At 36.1% G+C, this 15,728-nt stretch overlaps 1 long non-coding RNA gene across 1 annotated transcript; it reads right to left on the bottom strand.

Annotated features, from left to right (window-relative positions):
- Positions 1-2,558: 2,558 nt before the first annotated feature.
- LOC141365584 (uncharacterized) lies at positions 2,559-3,416 on the bottom strand. Its single transcript, XR_012370656.1, has 2 exons — positions 3,226-3,416; positions 2,559-2,737 (listed from the first exon to the last, which is right to left on the bottom strand). It is a non-coding gene; the product is annotated as an uncharacterized lncRNA (long non-coding RNA).
- Between the last annotated feature and the right edge of the window lie 12,312 nt (positions 3,417-15,728).

The following is a 15,728-nucleotide window of genomic DNA, read 5'->3' as shown; positions in this document are numbered from 1 at the left end:
CAATTTTGTGGAACGGAATTTCTGCCCAGACCCGCCCACTACATGGGATCACAAATACCACTCATCTTTGTGCAATCTTGACTACCAACAGTGTTTTAAAGCAGTTCTGCTTACCGCACGTCAACTCGCTTCTCAGTTGTCTCTTATTTTGTCATTACACTATACATTTTCTATATCCCTTTGTAGATTTGTCACTAAAATGGAATGTCATGTCAACTTTGTAAAGTGCAAATGTTCAGTATCCAAGACATTAAATACTGTATGTGATCCAAAAAAAACCCAGCTAAAGCAATTTTTTGTGATTTACTGTTTTCTAATCATCCTACATAATGAACATTCTGTGAAAATATAACCTTGATATCTTTAATATTGACTGAGTAAGGATTTTATAGACAAGGCCACATATTTAAAACGTTTTAGAGTTGTACAGGTATTACTGTACTATACAATTGATTCCCATCTTCAGCAAATATAGCTTAAAAACAGATTTTAATTAATTAAAAGTATATATGGCATTTTTTGTTTACTTAAAACAATAAACAACAAGTAATTTTGAGTAAAGTGAAGAATAATACGAAGTGTCAATTTAACTTATATTTATTATATATATTAAGACCTACACTGTAAAAAATTATTTTGTGGCATAGTAAATTTACCTAAATAAAATTAGTAAATTCTATTAAAAAAATCAATTCTTGGTTTTTAACAAAATTTTTCTAAAAATAACACAAAAATGTGAGTAATTCTAAATAAACACATTCTTTAGTAAATTCAACAAAACTTTATAATGTAAAATTTAATTAATATTTTTTGGTTGAAATTCTTTTTTTTAGTAAATATAACTAACTAGGCTGTGGACTAAACATAATAGGCTTTATTTACTTAAAAATATAGTGCATCATTTTTGCATCCACTTTTTTTCAATTGCTTAAATTGCTTAAAATTTCATGTAAAACGTACTTAAAAAAGTGGATGCAAAAATTATTCACTGTATTTAATTTTTTTTAGTAAATCCAGCGTATTATTTTTTCAGTGTAGACAGATCACGTGATGCAGATCTAAAGTGTGGACAACTGGATGCAAAAATGTAGCACTATATTTTCAATATAATTTTTTGAGTGAACTGTAAAAAAACTTTGCTGCCTTAAAAATTTTTTATTAAATCAACTCAGATTTACAAGTCATGTCAACAGAGATGAGTTGTCACAACTTATAAAATATAGTTGAGAAAATTCAACTTAATTTTATAAGTCAAGGTAAGTGCACGCACACAAACACACACGTCTGTTTTGGTGGGACATTCCATATAATACGTAATTAATAGTGGTTCACTTCCGCAATTTGGTACGATTGCACTCACATTAGCAGCGAACCGATCTGGAGTTCACATGAACCGGACCCCAGACCACCCTTTTTAAGCGGACTCGAGTACGTTCCGCGGGTGCGCACCCGAGTTCGGAAGACAGCGTTCACATCATCCAAATGTACCGAACTCTGATGTCAATCGAACCCGGGTGCGCACCAAAAGTGCTAATGTGAAAACGCCCTTAAAAAGGGTGGTCTGGGGTCTGGTTCATGTGAACTCAAGATCGGTTCGCTGCTAATGTGAGCGCAATCGTACCAAATCGCGGAAGTGAACCGTTGTTAATTACGTATTATATGGAATGTCCCACCAAAACAGACGTGTGTTTGTGTGCGTGCACTTACCTTGACAACAAAATGCATAGAATGCTTGCTTGACGTTTGTTCTTATTTTTTTAAACCTTTGGTTTTGTTTTCAAAGAAATAATACAGAAACGCACTTCCGTCTGTCTGCCGCAAACATACTAAAGTCGTTTCGATGACAACGGGCTGTCCGCCGACGTAAATTTTTTGTGGAGGCATTCAGAAATCATCTCTCTGCTTGCAGTTCGTCAATCACGCTTGTTGTCTTCTCGTTTACAGCGGTTGCCAAGCAACATGAGAACGCGCCGGCTGCAGCTTGAGGATGCAAGCGTACCGCGTTTGGATGCAAAAATAATATGTGAACACAGTCCATGGGGGGCATGGGGAGGGGGGAGCAATCGAACTCTGGTTCGGACCTGGCAATCGCACCAAATGTAAAACCGCCCTTAAAGTCTAAGTCTATTTTTTTTTTTTTTAGTAAATCCAGCTTATTCTTTTTTTCAGTGTAGTATACACACTGTAAAAAATAAATTGTTGGCTCAATGAATTATTTTTTAGTAACTAGTTCCACAGAAATTTTACGTTCACTCAATTTCTGACTCCAAAGTGTTACCTGGATTGATGTTTTTTAGTTGGCCCAAACTTGACTCAAATATAAAAAAGTATGTTTGCTCAACTAGCTTTATAGTTCATTCAACTAAAATGTTTTTATCAGTTGAATCTTTAAAAACTTACAGCAAAGACTCTGTCAATTAAAATTTAAGTATTTACTCAATGTTGTATGTGTTATTTCAATTAATATTTATTATTTGGAAATTTTTAAGAAACTTTTTTAAATTATTTATCAAATAATTTATGCTGGTGTTGTTAACAAATAATTAACTTCAGTCACATAAAAACAAAAGCTTTTTATTCACTTATCATACAGACTGAACATACAGAATTAAGTCTTCTCTAAATAGAGGGCATAAAACAGTCCAAAAGGCACTCCAAAGTCCGTCAGAACATCTGCAGGGTCATTTAGGAGACTTTCTTCAGCCCTCTGGTCTGCCTCTTCCACATCATCACCGCTCTGGTTTGATAAACAGAGGAATATAAACACACACACATACATAAATAACATGTTTAATATAATAAAGCTTGACGGTGAAAGATTTTATACCCTAAAATTGCCAAATTTCCCTCAGACATCACACGTAATTGAATTAAACACTATTGGGCGGTTTTCTCGGACAGGGCTTTTCACTGACTAAAATACTGACATCTCTTAACATATGAGTGCTATTGTTTTGTCTCAAAATGCACGCCAGTATTGTATTTTATAAGGTTTGTTTGTAAAAATGTCCCAATTATAATTAAGACGGAGTCCTAAACACTGTCCGGTATTATCTTAACTAAAATAGCTCCACTTTAACTCGGACACATAACATAACACACACTTTAACTCGGACACATAACATAACATAATTTATATAACTTATATGTTTACAAAAACGTCGAGTATTTGCGTCTTTGCCAATTAATATAGTCTAAAATTAACATTTATTTACAAACACTTACCTGACGTGACCTTGAGGAAACGGCTGATGACTTGTGTCGTTGTGGGAAACAGTGAGTGATTCCAGCTGTTACATGCGGAATGATCTCAGATGAAATGACCTGTGATTCAGATCCTTCCGAGTTAAGTTAAGACATTTTAAATTAAAAACTCACGCACATACTGTACATACACACGCGCGCGCGAGCGGGTCGCGCGCATGTGCGCGCGCACACGGGTACACACACGGGTATATTTAGCAGTTTTATTTAAGATTGTTATGATATTGGGACTATTTCTCCACCCGCTCCTTCAGCTCTGAAGTTCAAATTCGCATGCAGTCTGGTTATAACAAACGTAAAAGATATGAAACATCACTCAACAGCGATATCAATTAAGTGCAATCCTAAAATATGATTTAAAACAAAACCATTTCATTGTTAAGTATGAGAAATTAAAATGAATTCAATCACGTTTAAACGCCACAGAGATACCAGAGCCAGCAGTCGATTTCTGATGCGCTTGCCGAGGCGAGGCTGCGCTGGGCGGGGTGTGAGCGCTTAAGTGTCTGTGATTTTCTGGAGCTCATATGGAGCTTATCTACGTCCGAAAGTGTCCGAGCACATTTTTAAATAGACGCTATCTTTATTAACCGACCGCATATTTAAACTTTAAGCACATACATTCACGCCTGAACAACTCTTAAAATTACATTTTGTGACCAAATAACAGTAATATTATGAGCATTTTGTTGTCAGGAAACATAGCTGTCATAAGTCCACATATTTACCTGATTTGTCTTAATTAGTTCAGTCAACACTAGCCATTCTGAATGTTGACTGAATTTGAAAATAACCATTCATTTAATATTTTAAACACAGATTTATCTAGACTTAAAATAATATGTCTTCTCAACTAGCTCAAACAAAAAACTTGGTTTAACTTATATATTTTTGCCCGTCCAACATTTCATTAGTTGGATTTTTTACAGTGCAGTAGTATAGTCTATAGTAGTAAAGTTTCTCTCTCTCTCTCTCTCTCTCTCTCTCTCTCTCTCTCTCTCTCTCAGGTGTTTTTACTAAACTACTTCAGTCATTCTCGACATGCTGTCCGGCTTAACAATATTTAAAAATAAGCACTTTAATGCACTCAGGAAGGCTTGTGGCAGATTTGTTCAGGACCATTAAGAGTTGCTGTTATATTGCTGTGTTGACTGAGCAGAGTTTATTGTTAATGTAGCAGCACTGGGAAGCAAACCGGCCTTTAGCTATGCTAACCAACCCACACAAACTGCAGGACTCATAGATACAATGACCTAAAACCTTTATCAAATGTGCATTTTTAATGGATGAATACGCATGGGGTATGTGTTTTGCTGCACATTAGCCGAAAAATCCATCTTACATTTAGATTTACGCATTTGGCAGATGGTTTTATTACATACAGTACATATGTTTATCAGTATGTGTGTTCCATGCTGGTTCGAACCCATAACCTTTTGCACTCCTATAGACCAGTTCAAATGATGTAAACAACACTGGTCCAGAAACACTTCCTGTTACAGTTTGTGACAGTTATTTTTTTATTTCACATATATTATTATCTTTAAGATGTTTGTTTAACTTCAGTTAATTCAGGTTTATTTGTTCTGTTGGTTTATTTTATCCCAACGTTTATCTAGTGTTAAAAAACGGAAACAGGAAGTGCTTCTGGACCAGTGTTGTTTACATCTTTTGAAATGGTCTATAATGCAATGTTCTTCTGTACCACTGAGTTATACAGGAGCATTATTAATAACATAATTTTGATTTTGTTACTCTACTTTGGATACTTTGGAACCAAGACCACATGGTGCATTTTAAAAAATGAAAAGAAAATGAACGATTGAAAAGAGTCAAATGCCAAAAAGAACGTTGAGCAGTGATGTGGCAGGTCAGGATGTTCTTCCCTGCAATGATTGTGGATTTGGGTGCTCATGCCTCCTTTTAAAGAAAAGGCGTTGTTGTTCCCTTCTTGAAGAAGGAGTTTTGGAGACCCCGCTGGCGTGCAGAAGAGAGTGGGCTGGAAGAGATTTCCTGAGATCACTGATGATCTCATTTGTCTTGTTGACGTTTGGAGATGTGCTGGTAATCCTGCACGTTCTTATAAACCTCTCACCTCTCTCTGTAAGCTGCTAATGAGCCATACCCACTGCAACAATGTCTGAAAACCTGATGATATGTTTGCCGAACTGTTAGTTTTCACGTTCGGTGTTGCAGACGTGATATAATAACATCATAAAGCACATCATCTGCTGTAATCTATGGCAATACTTACTCTACTTTGTGACAACGAAAATATTTCTCTGCGTCTTTGTTTACTGCAAAGGCTCCTGGGAGTTTTACGCTTTACTTTTTTACTTTAAAGTCATCCTGAAGGCACCATTTCAGTCTCGTAATTTCTCGATTTTATGTCTTCCTCATCTTCCCGTTTTGGCTGACTATAGCTCAAAACAGCACTCATTGAAATACAGTATACATCCAGATGCACTGCTGAGTAGACTGCAATGCACAGATGTTTAATATTGTATTGTTTACCTTAAGGGGAGAGTTCACTACTTTTTTTTAGTGAAACACAGAATTGGATCATTTCTAAATATATCTAAATATACAAAATATATTTAACTTGTTAATTATACTGTGCAAATGTCTTTGTTGTTTTTGCAATGGTACAGTATAGTGACAATATATAATTATTACCCAGTCTCTTTATTAAAATACAACAAGAAAATACAGGAAATGTGTATGCGGTATTTAAAAAAAACTGGATAAACATAAAAGCCAAATTGTCAAGTATTTATTGGGAGCTTGCTTTATACTTGAGCAACAGCAGGAACCTGCAGACCTATGAAATGAAATCCAAATTTCTAATTCAAATTGAATGACTTCAGAATGTCAGTCTCCTTAAAACAGTAGACAATTTGTTTTTTACCAAAGGAGGTCACATTAAATACTGCCTTTAGAAGCTATTTTGTAAAAATAATTATGGATGTCATTAAAATTTTGCTAAAACAACAAAGCTGATGGCAGCCTAAGACCTTTGCACAATATTAAACCTCTCCATCAAATCTCTGAAATCTCATTTGTGACCCTGGACCACAAAACCAGTCGTTGTACGGGTATATTTGAAGAGTTTCGTTGCAAAACGAGATTACCACCGTTTTTTTAATTGTTCAGAAATCGCGTTTTTTGGTTGTGCATTCAAATTAATTTCAATGCAACTGCAGTTGGTTTGTTTTCATTTAAAACCTTCATAACTTAAAAAATACAGCTAAGTATAGCACCATAAAACAAAATAATAACATGATAACATAATAATAAACATGTTTTGACAAAAATGTAAAAAAATGGATTTATCTCGTTTTGCAACGAGCAATAGCCAAAAATACATTGTATGGGTTAAAATCAACTTGATCTCACTGAAAGTCGTGTTATAGTCACGAAAAATCTGATTACTTTATTTATGTCCATGGCACGAAATTCTGAATTTTTACATGCCTTGAGCACGAATGTCTTTTCTATTATTGTTGCTTGGGGTTACGGTTAGATTTGGGGTTTGGCTTAGGATGTCTTAAAGGTGCAGTGTGTAATTTTTAGAGGGATCTCTTGACAGAAATGCTAAATAATATACAAAACTGTATTATCAGTGGTGTATAAAGACCTTTCATAATGAACAGTTATGTGTTTATTACCTTAGAACGAGACTTTTTTTATCTACATACACTGAGGGTCCCCTTACATGGAAGTCGCCATTTTGTGCCGCCATTTTTCTACAGAAGCCCTTAACGGACAATTGTTTTTACTAAATTTCTCCGACTATGACATGTTTGTCCGGTGGCAGCTACCGTAGTTTCTCTATGTGTTTCAAAAGTGAGGGGTGAGCAGTGGACTAAGCCGTTGGTTGCAATTCGCAATCTAACCACTAGATACCCCTAAAATTGACACACTGCACCTTTAAAATGTAACAGAAAGTGATTCTAACCCCAACCCCAAGCTGCAATGGTAAAAAAAGTAAAAAAACAACAACGAGAAAGTCATGCCACAGCCACGAAAAACTATTTATAGAAATTTGTGCAAGTGACACGAAAAAGACATTCGTGCTCAAGGCACGTAAAAAAGCTGAATTTCGTGCCATGGACACGAATAAATTACATTTTTCGTGACATAACACAACTTTCCGTGAGGTCTGTCTGGTCAAAATTATTGATTTTTTATAACTAAAATGATTAGGTTTTTAAGTAAAGATGATGTTCCATGATGAGTTTGGTTCCAAAACGCAATAAATCCATTTTGACAAATTTTGGTAAAAACGTTTTTTTTTTCTATACCAAGAAAGTGACAAGATGAAAACAATTATTTTCTGTTACAAACGTTCACATAGCATCTTTAGGTTATAAAAACATAAAAAATTCAAATCCATCAGTGATTTTCAAAGATTTATTATAAAAACGGATTATTTTTTCCACAAAATGCAATAAATCCATGACAAGTTTTTAATCAAAATGCTATAAATCTATTGAATCAATAGCCTATATAAATGTGCATTCATCTTTGCCATGTTATATTCATTTAGTTGACTAGTTGTACACACTAATTAAAAATATAAACATTAATGTCATTAATCAAAACACTTACTTTGTCATATTAAGAACCCTGTCATTGCGGTACTTGACGTCGTCGCTTAACGTCTTTCACAGCGATCAGCTGTAAAATGTTTTTGGTCCTGCTCGATTTTTGTTGACTTTGAGTAAAATTATGTAAAGTTTTTTATAAGATCCTCTGGGGTTAATGTGTTAGCATGAGAAGCTTGATGTTGTCGGGAGAACAAGCACCCGTCTCCCGAGTGCCTCTCAGGGAAATTATTAGATGTTGATGGCTTACGTTTCTTTCCCATCACAGAAAACCATCACAGGTTTATCAATGCAATTAACGTATTATTTTGTTTTGTTTGTTGATCACGAAGTACAAAGTAGATGAGGAAAACTAGGACTCCATGTACTCAGCGCACCGCCATTGTTTGTTTACATTGCGTGAATCAGGGGCGGACTGGCCATCTGGCAGACCGGGCAGTTTCCCGGTGGGCCGACGTACTTTTTGGGCCGATCCATCTCATACTATTTTTGTCTGAGCAGCCCAGTTAGCGTCTTTTTTTTCCTAGACAGACCGGCCCACTGACATTTAAGCAGCAGCCCATTGGTTATTTTTTTTAAACGACATTAAGCTGGCCCAATGACGGACCAGCCCAGTCATCGTCCTTTTTTACCCTAAATAGACCGGCCCACTCACATTTAAGCAGCAGCCAATTGGCTATTTTTTTTAATGACATAAAGCTGGCCCAATCACCGCTTTGGTCTCCGTGCAAGCGAGCGTGCAACGTCGGTCAGTTCACGTGTCAAAATAGAGAGAGAGAGATGGAGAAAAAACTCAAGGGAGGTGCAGAAAAACTGCGCGACAAAAAGAAACAGACTCTTCAGGCAGACGCTGGAAAATAACACAACTGTTTTCTTCAACTCGCGTCGCTGGTGATGATGATGATGATGATGATGGTGGCGCGTGGCACTGGCAGCACCAGCACGCAAAATGTCAGTGAGGAGAGGGAGAGAGAGACGAGGGAGAAGTGAGTTGCGGTAAGCAGAACTGCTTTCAAAGCACAAGTTTAGATAGATACCCCTTGATAAAACCAAGTCAAAAACACACAATTATGGTGATAAAGCTGCAACAAAATAATTGCACTCTTTGCTCTGTGACTACAACCCAGACGAACTGGGGACTTCAATACTATTACGTCCGTTGCATTCTCTTCTCCTATTTTCTTACAATTTTCGCGTCGGTTTAGGGTTAAAATGGTAAGAAAATAGGAGAAGAGAATGCAACGGACGTAATAGTATTGAAGTCCCCAGTTCGTCAAAAAATGACGCGAAAGGTATACCCTCCGCGTCACATATTGACGAATGGTCAAGTGTCGTCAAATATTGACGACATGGGGTGAGACTGTGTTAGTGACTACGAGAGTGTATCTGATTCGTAGATTTTTCGTTGATTGTCTGTTTCAAAACGTGTAATTTCTCTTCAAGCAAAATCAAACAATCCAGGACATCTGCTTACAGACAAAATATATGTTTATTGTATATAACAACACAATTGACAGATAATGTTAAAAAGCTCTATTACTGTAATCACACAAGTTTAGTTCAGTGAATGTAGTAGTGAATACTTTCCTGTAAGTACTGCAAGTAATAATCAGTTTTTAATATTACTGTAAGCAGCACTTGTATTTTGTTAAAAGTCAGCAATTCAATGGCAAATTTTGCCAATTGCACCATCTCTGGTGTCCTGTTCTTCATCATAGGGTACTCTTCATCTGTCTCTCAGACTGTTTACAATCCACACAATTGGTAAAGAATACCATTAGAAAAAAGTGTGTACAATTTTGAGTTGTTGTGTTTGCTTGATGACAACTGAGTTGTAGTTGTGTTCATCTTTAGCAGCCTGCCTGTGTTTAGCATTTATAAAACAAGTTCATTGCAGTGTAAAATGTGTGTTTTACTCAGAAGTTTGTTTAGACTTTAGCCAAAAGAGTGCATGACGAATGTGTTTAGGCCGCTATGAATTTGGTTCAGAGATTGGGGTTTAGTGTTTTAGCAATTCAGAAAAACTGTAATCAACATATAATATGACAGTTAATCAGATAGGAATATTTTTGTTGTGTTCATTATTTATTATAGGCTACGGTGTGTAATGAATAGTGTTTTTAGGACCTAACAAAATTTTTTACAAATGTTTTAAGGATGAAGCTTGTTTAAGGATTCATGTGGATTATAGGCTCGTGTCATTTGTACGCTTTTTGGTGAGAATGGGTTGATAGGCTACAGTTTTACTGCATTAATAAATAACACGTTCTAGAAGTGTTTGTTGTGTCAACTCTCACTCTTTTCTACCTGCTATTAATTGGGCTTAGTGCTTTTATGGAATTGGAGTTGCTATTGCTTAAAGGCGTGCAAAGATGGGTGGTATTTGTAAATATATGTAGTGTGGGCCGGTTTGGGCCAAAATGCCAGGGCCGAATTTTTGTCCCAGTCCAGCCCTGGCGTGAATGGTGCGCTGTGGGATATATTGCGTTCTGTAAAAAAGGGGGAGTGGCGTTTATCGCATTTTGGGAAAAAAGGGAGAAAAGATGACAGAATAACACGGCGAATATTGGATTTTGCGTAAAATTAAGAATTTACTTTTAACTACTGACCTGATATAATACTGATTTTGGCAGTAACTCATTTTTTTCAAAAATGGCGTTTATCGCGTTTTGGAACCAAACTCTTCATATATACACAAAAAAATTTTATTTATCATTAGTAATGTTTGGTACTAAGGACTTAATTTGGCCAACTTTAAAGGCGATTTTTTTTTCAATATTTTGATTTTATTTTGAAATATTGTCCTATCCAACGCTATCTCATGTCAATTCGTATGTATTTTATGAGGTGGCTAATTCGTACAACCACATTTATAGATTTTTTCACGATTTGCCTTTGCCATTGTGATGTTGGGGTTAGGGGTGGGGTTTCATTCTTGTTTTTTTCATGATAATCACACGTTTTTGCACGATTACCTTTGTACAAATTCATACGAATAAGCCAACTTGTAAAATATGTATGAATTCCCGTGAGATCAGGCTGTCTTACACTAGAAAGGATGTGTTAATTTTTTACACATCTTTTGTGTTAAGCTTTTAACTCATTATATGTCATTTTGACACATTATGTGTCATTTTCTGATGTTTTTCTGTTAGTAAAAGTATTAAAAGTAACACAAAGTGTGTTGTTTCAATAATAACACAGAGATGGGTGGATAATGGGGCAACGCATTTATAGTAGTGTGTGGTCCAGGAATCAACACTAATGTGTTGTTTTTAACATATCCGTTCTAAGTGTGTATCCTAAAAAAACATGCATCAATTCAAAATTTGGGTCAAAAATGGACCCTTATGGTTTTGTGGTTCAGGGTCACAAATATGGTTCAGATTAAGCGGGTGTGTCTGCATTGGTTATTGCCATTGTGGCTTTTTAGAATTGAAATGTATTTTTGTTGTTTTCTATATGTTCATTATGGACAGGTTTCTTTCTATCTTTGTGTTACATTTAAAATCCAACATATGAGTTTTCAAAAAAAGTTTCTTCTTTCAGAACCACGGATAGTGACGAATCACTACAGGATGAATCTGGCCATTTACACGGTTACATAAAAGCCTCTCCCATGAACAGCTTACCACAGCGGAGCAAAAGCAAATCCAGAAGCAAATTAATGCACTGAAATCTTCATATGGGCTCTAATGATAATGATCACACGATAAGGGTTCTCTATCTCGCTTTCTACTTCCTTTTCATGAAAAACTTTGCTCTTAATTGCCAGTTCTATCTGTATCTGTCTTTCTTCTCTCCCGGCTCAATGAGAGATTTGATTAAATGCTGATGTTTCTTCACTGCTGTTATTATCTTGGCCTTTTCCCCATGTTTTTTTGGCATAATGAAGGGAGAAAAGATCCATCAGACGAGGTTTCAGAAGAAAGCATGACTTTAAAAAATCAGCTTTTTGGATCATAGTTCAATGGAGCTTAAGTCATTAAAGAGCTTCGATGAGAAACGGCATGCACGCGTTTAGATGATCTTTAAGATGCTGAAGTGTTTGAAAACCTTGAAGTGAAAATATATGGTGCCTGACAAGAGGAGAAAAGTTAAAAGTGAGAGATATTTCGAGAGCTCGGAAGTCATTTTCTTTTGTCTACCGAAATGAGAACCAATAAACTTGGAATAAAATTACACTTGAAAACAAGCTGCTGATTTTGTGAGTCTACGAATCAAATTAAAAAAAGGAAAAGTAAGACTTGGTGTTAAAAAAAGGTAATAAAGGAGGAAATAAATATATATATAGTATTTACAGGTACTTAGCATTGATAACCCCTTGTCATGGCCAAATACTGTATAATGGACTATGAAGTCTGTGGGGGAAAGTCTAGGGCTTTGATCTTCTCAAAAGAGAAAGACGGGAAAATAGACAGAGAGAGGTAGTGATGGGGACGAGACCGCCTATGCCGAGTCAAGACCGAGTCTTTGAAAGGTCGAGACCGAGTCCGTTTGTTTTCAAATACAGTCGAGTCCGAGTCAAGACCGAGTCTTGGAGGAAGCAAGTCTGAGTCGAGACCAAGTCCTTTAGGAGTCGAGACCAAGACCATAAAAACATGTACGTTTTCATATTCATGATTTAAAATCAACCCAGTTAATAATCAACAGTTAGGCCTACAGACTAAGCTAGATTGTTTAGAGGATCAGTCTTAACGTCTTAATATGGACTATGCTTTTACTATCATTAAAAAAATCCCTACCACATGCATCATAGTCTGTCTATTTTTTTAGAGATAAATAAACGGCTCTGATGGCAGTATCTTTGCATTGAACCATGGGATGTCATATTCAAATAATGCCCGTCAACATTGCATTTTATTGTTATTGTTATGTGTTGTGTGGTTTTTTTATATGAACATAAAAATGCGCTGGTCTCGAGGACTTGGTCTGAAATTACGAGTCCTTCTCCTCCCACTGTGGTCCGAGACCAAGTCAAGACCGTGTTGACATCCCCCCAGCATCAAACACCCACTTTATAAAACTTAGGGCAGCACCAAGCAAACTGATGTTATATTACAAACAGTATTCAGTGAAAGTATTTATTAATGTGCCCTCAGTATATATCTATAAACCTTGGATATACTCAAAAATTAAACATGCCGCTTCTGTCTGTTATTGACTCATAAGCTTTAGGCAACATGTGTTTGCAGACCTTGCTGCATTTTAATAAACAGAAATGTTTTTGTAGACGATCCTATTTTAACTTGCCGTAGGTTATCTTGTAATAAATCTTAATAAAAGTTAAAAATTATCTGTGTGATGCAAGCAAGTGTGAACACAGGGCACAATAAAAAATACATACATACAGATGCTGGTCATATAAATAGAATATCATCAAAAAGTTGATTTATTTTACTAATTCCATTTAAAAAGTGAAACTTGTATATTATATTTATTCATTAAACACAGACTGATATATTTTAAATGTTTATTTCTTTTAATTTTGATGATTCTAACTAACAACTAAGGAAAATCCCAAATTCAGTATATCAGAAAATTAGAATATTACTTAATACAAAGAAAGGATTTTTAGAAATCTTGGCCAACTGAAAAGTATGAACATGAAAAGTATGAGCATGTACAGCACTCAATACTTAGTTGGGGCTTCTTTTGCTTGAATTACTGCCGCAATGCGGCAAGGCATGGAGTGGATCAGTCTGTGGCACTGCTCAGGTGTTATGAGAGCCCAGGTTGCTCTGATAGTGGCCTTCGGTTCTTCTGCATTGTTGGGTCTGGCATATAACATCTTCCTCTTCACAATACCACATAGATTTTCTATGGGGTTACGGTCAGGCGAGTTTGCTGGCCAATTAAGACCATGGTCCTTAAACCAGGTACTGGTAGCTTAGGCACTGTGTGCAGGTGCCAAGTCCTGTTAGAAAATGAAATCTGCATCTCCATAAAGTTGGTCAGCGGCAGAAAGCATGAAGTACTCCAAAACTTCCTGGTATATGGCTGTGTTGACCTTGGACCTCAGAAAACACAGTGAACCAACACTAGCAGATGACATGGCACCCCAAACCATCACTGACTTTGGAAACTTTACATTGGACCTCAAGCAATGTGACATGTGTGCCTCCCTCTCTTCCTGCAGACTCTGGGACCCTGATTTCCAAAGGAAATGCAAAATTGGACCACTCAGTAGCAGTCCAGAAGCGAGACGCTTCTGACGCTGTCTGTTGTTCAAGAGTGGCTTGACAAGGAATGCGACAGCTGAAACCCGGGTCTTGCATACGTCTGTGCGTAGTGGTTCTTGAAGCACTGACTCCAGCTGCAGTCCACTCTTTGTGAATCTCCCCCACATTTTTTAATGGTTTTTTGTTTCACCGTCCTATCCAGGGTGCGGTTATCCCTATTGCTTGTACACTTTTTTCTACCACATCTTTTCCTTCCCTTCACCTCTCTATTAATGTGCTTGGACACAGAGCTCTGATCAGCCAGCCTCCTTTTGTGTCTTGCCTTCCTAGTGCAAGGTGTCAATGGTGTCAACTGTCAAGTCAGCAGTCTTCCACATGATTGTGTAGCCTACAGAACTAGACTGAGAGACCATTTAATGGCCTTTGCAGGTGTTTTGAGTTAACTAGCTAATTAGAGTGTGGCACCAGGGGTCTGCAATATTGAACCTTTTCACAATATTCAAATTTTCTGAGATACTGAATTTGGGATTTTCTTTAGTTGTCAGTTATAATCATCAAAGTTAAAAGAAAGAAACATTTGAAATATTCAAGTTTCACTTTTTGAGTGGAATTATTGAAATAAATCAACTTTTTGATGATATTGTAATTATATGACCAGCACTTAGTTGTAACTACAACTTCTTATTGTAAAAAAATGGCTTTTGGTCAAAAAAGGGACTAGCCCAGCTGCTTGGGTTGTAATTCACTGTAAAAAAAAAATGATATCAAAAATTAACGTATATGTTCAAGTTAATTTATCTTAACAAATTAAGTTAATTTCAATTTTTTTGGAAATATGTCAACTTATCACAAGTCAACTTAATACAAGTAGGTTGAAATGACTTGCAAAACCAAATATATTTAACTTCTGCTTTAACTGCATTTTTTACAGTGTAGCTACTATATGCTGGGTTTCAACCCAAAATTCTGTGTTGTTGTAACCCCTTTGTTGGGTCAAATATAAACATTTTCTGTGTTAATTTAACCCAACGACTGGGCTTGTCCCTTTTTGACCCCAAAAGAACCCAGCTTTTTATATGTTAACAAATTCAACCTTGCTGTAAAGTGTTAAAAATGCTTGGTTATTTTTTTAAGCCAGCGTTGGTTCAAAAAAGGACAAACCCAGCCATTGGGTTGAATTAACCCAGAACATATTTGTAATTAAACCAACAATGGGTTAAAACTACTCAGCATTGGTTAAATTACAACCCAATAGGTTGGGTTTTTCCCTTTTTGACCCAATGCTGGCTTACAGTATACAATACAGACATACAAAAGTCTTTGGCCACCATGCCAGAATTAGATTAGTTGTTTTTGCAATGTTATAGTGATCATATATAATTGTTTCTCAGTCTCCAAAAAATGCAGGAAATGTGTATATAGTATTAAAAACTGTATAAAAATGTAAACTGATGTATCAAGTTTTTAGGGTAAACTCCCCTTCCACTGCAGGATCTCTTAAACCTAAATTTTTAATTTTAAAGAAATTAGTATTTTTACTTCATTCTGCTCAAAAACGCTCAAGATGTGTTTAGTGACAAGAGAGGTCACACTAAACACCGAAGATGCCTAAAGAAGACTTTTAGTCCTGAAAATGTAATGTTTTATTTTTTTGTATTTCTTGTATTTTCTGTTT

The sequence above is a fragment of the Misgurnus anguillicaudatus genome, chromosome 8 (genome assembly GCF_027580225.2).
Source record: "Misgurnus anguillicaudatus chromosome 8, ASM2758022v2, whole genome shotgun sequence".
Classification (NCBI taxonomy): Eukaryota; Metazoa; Chordata; class Actinopteri; order Cypriniformes; family Cobitidae; genus Misgurnus; species Misgurnus anguillicaudatus.
This window is presented reverse-complemented; position numbering and strand designations above follow the sequence as displayed.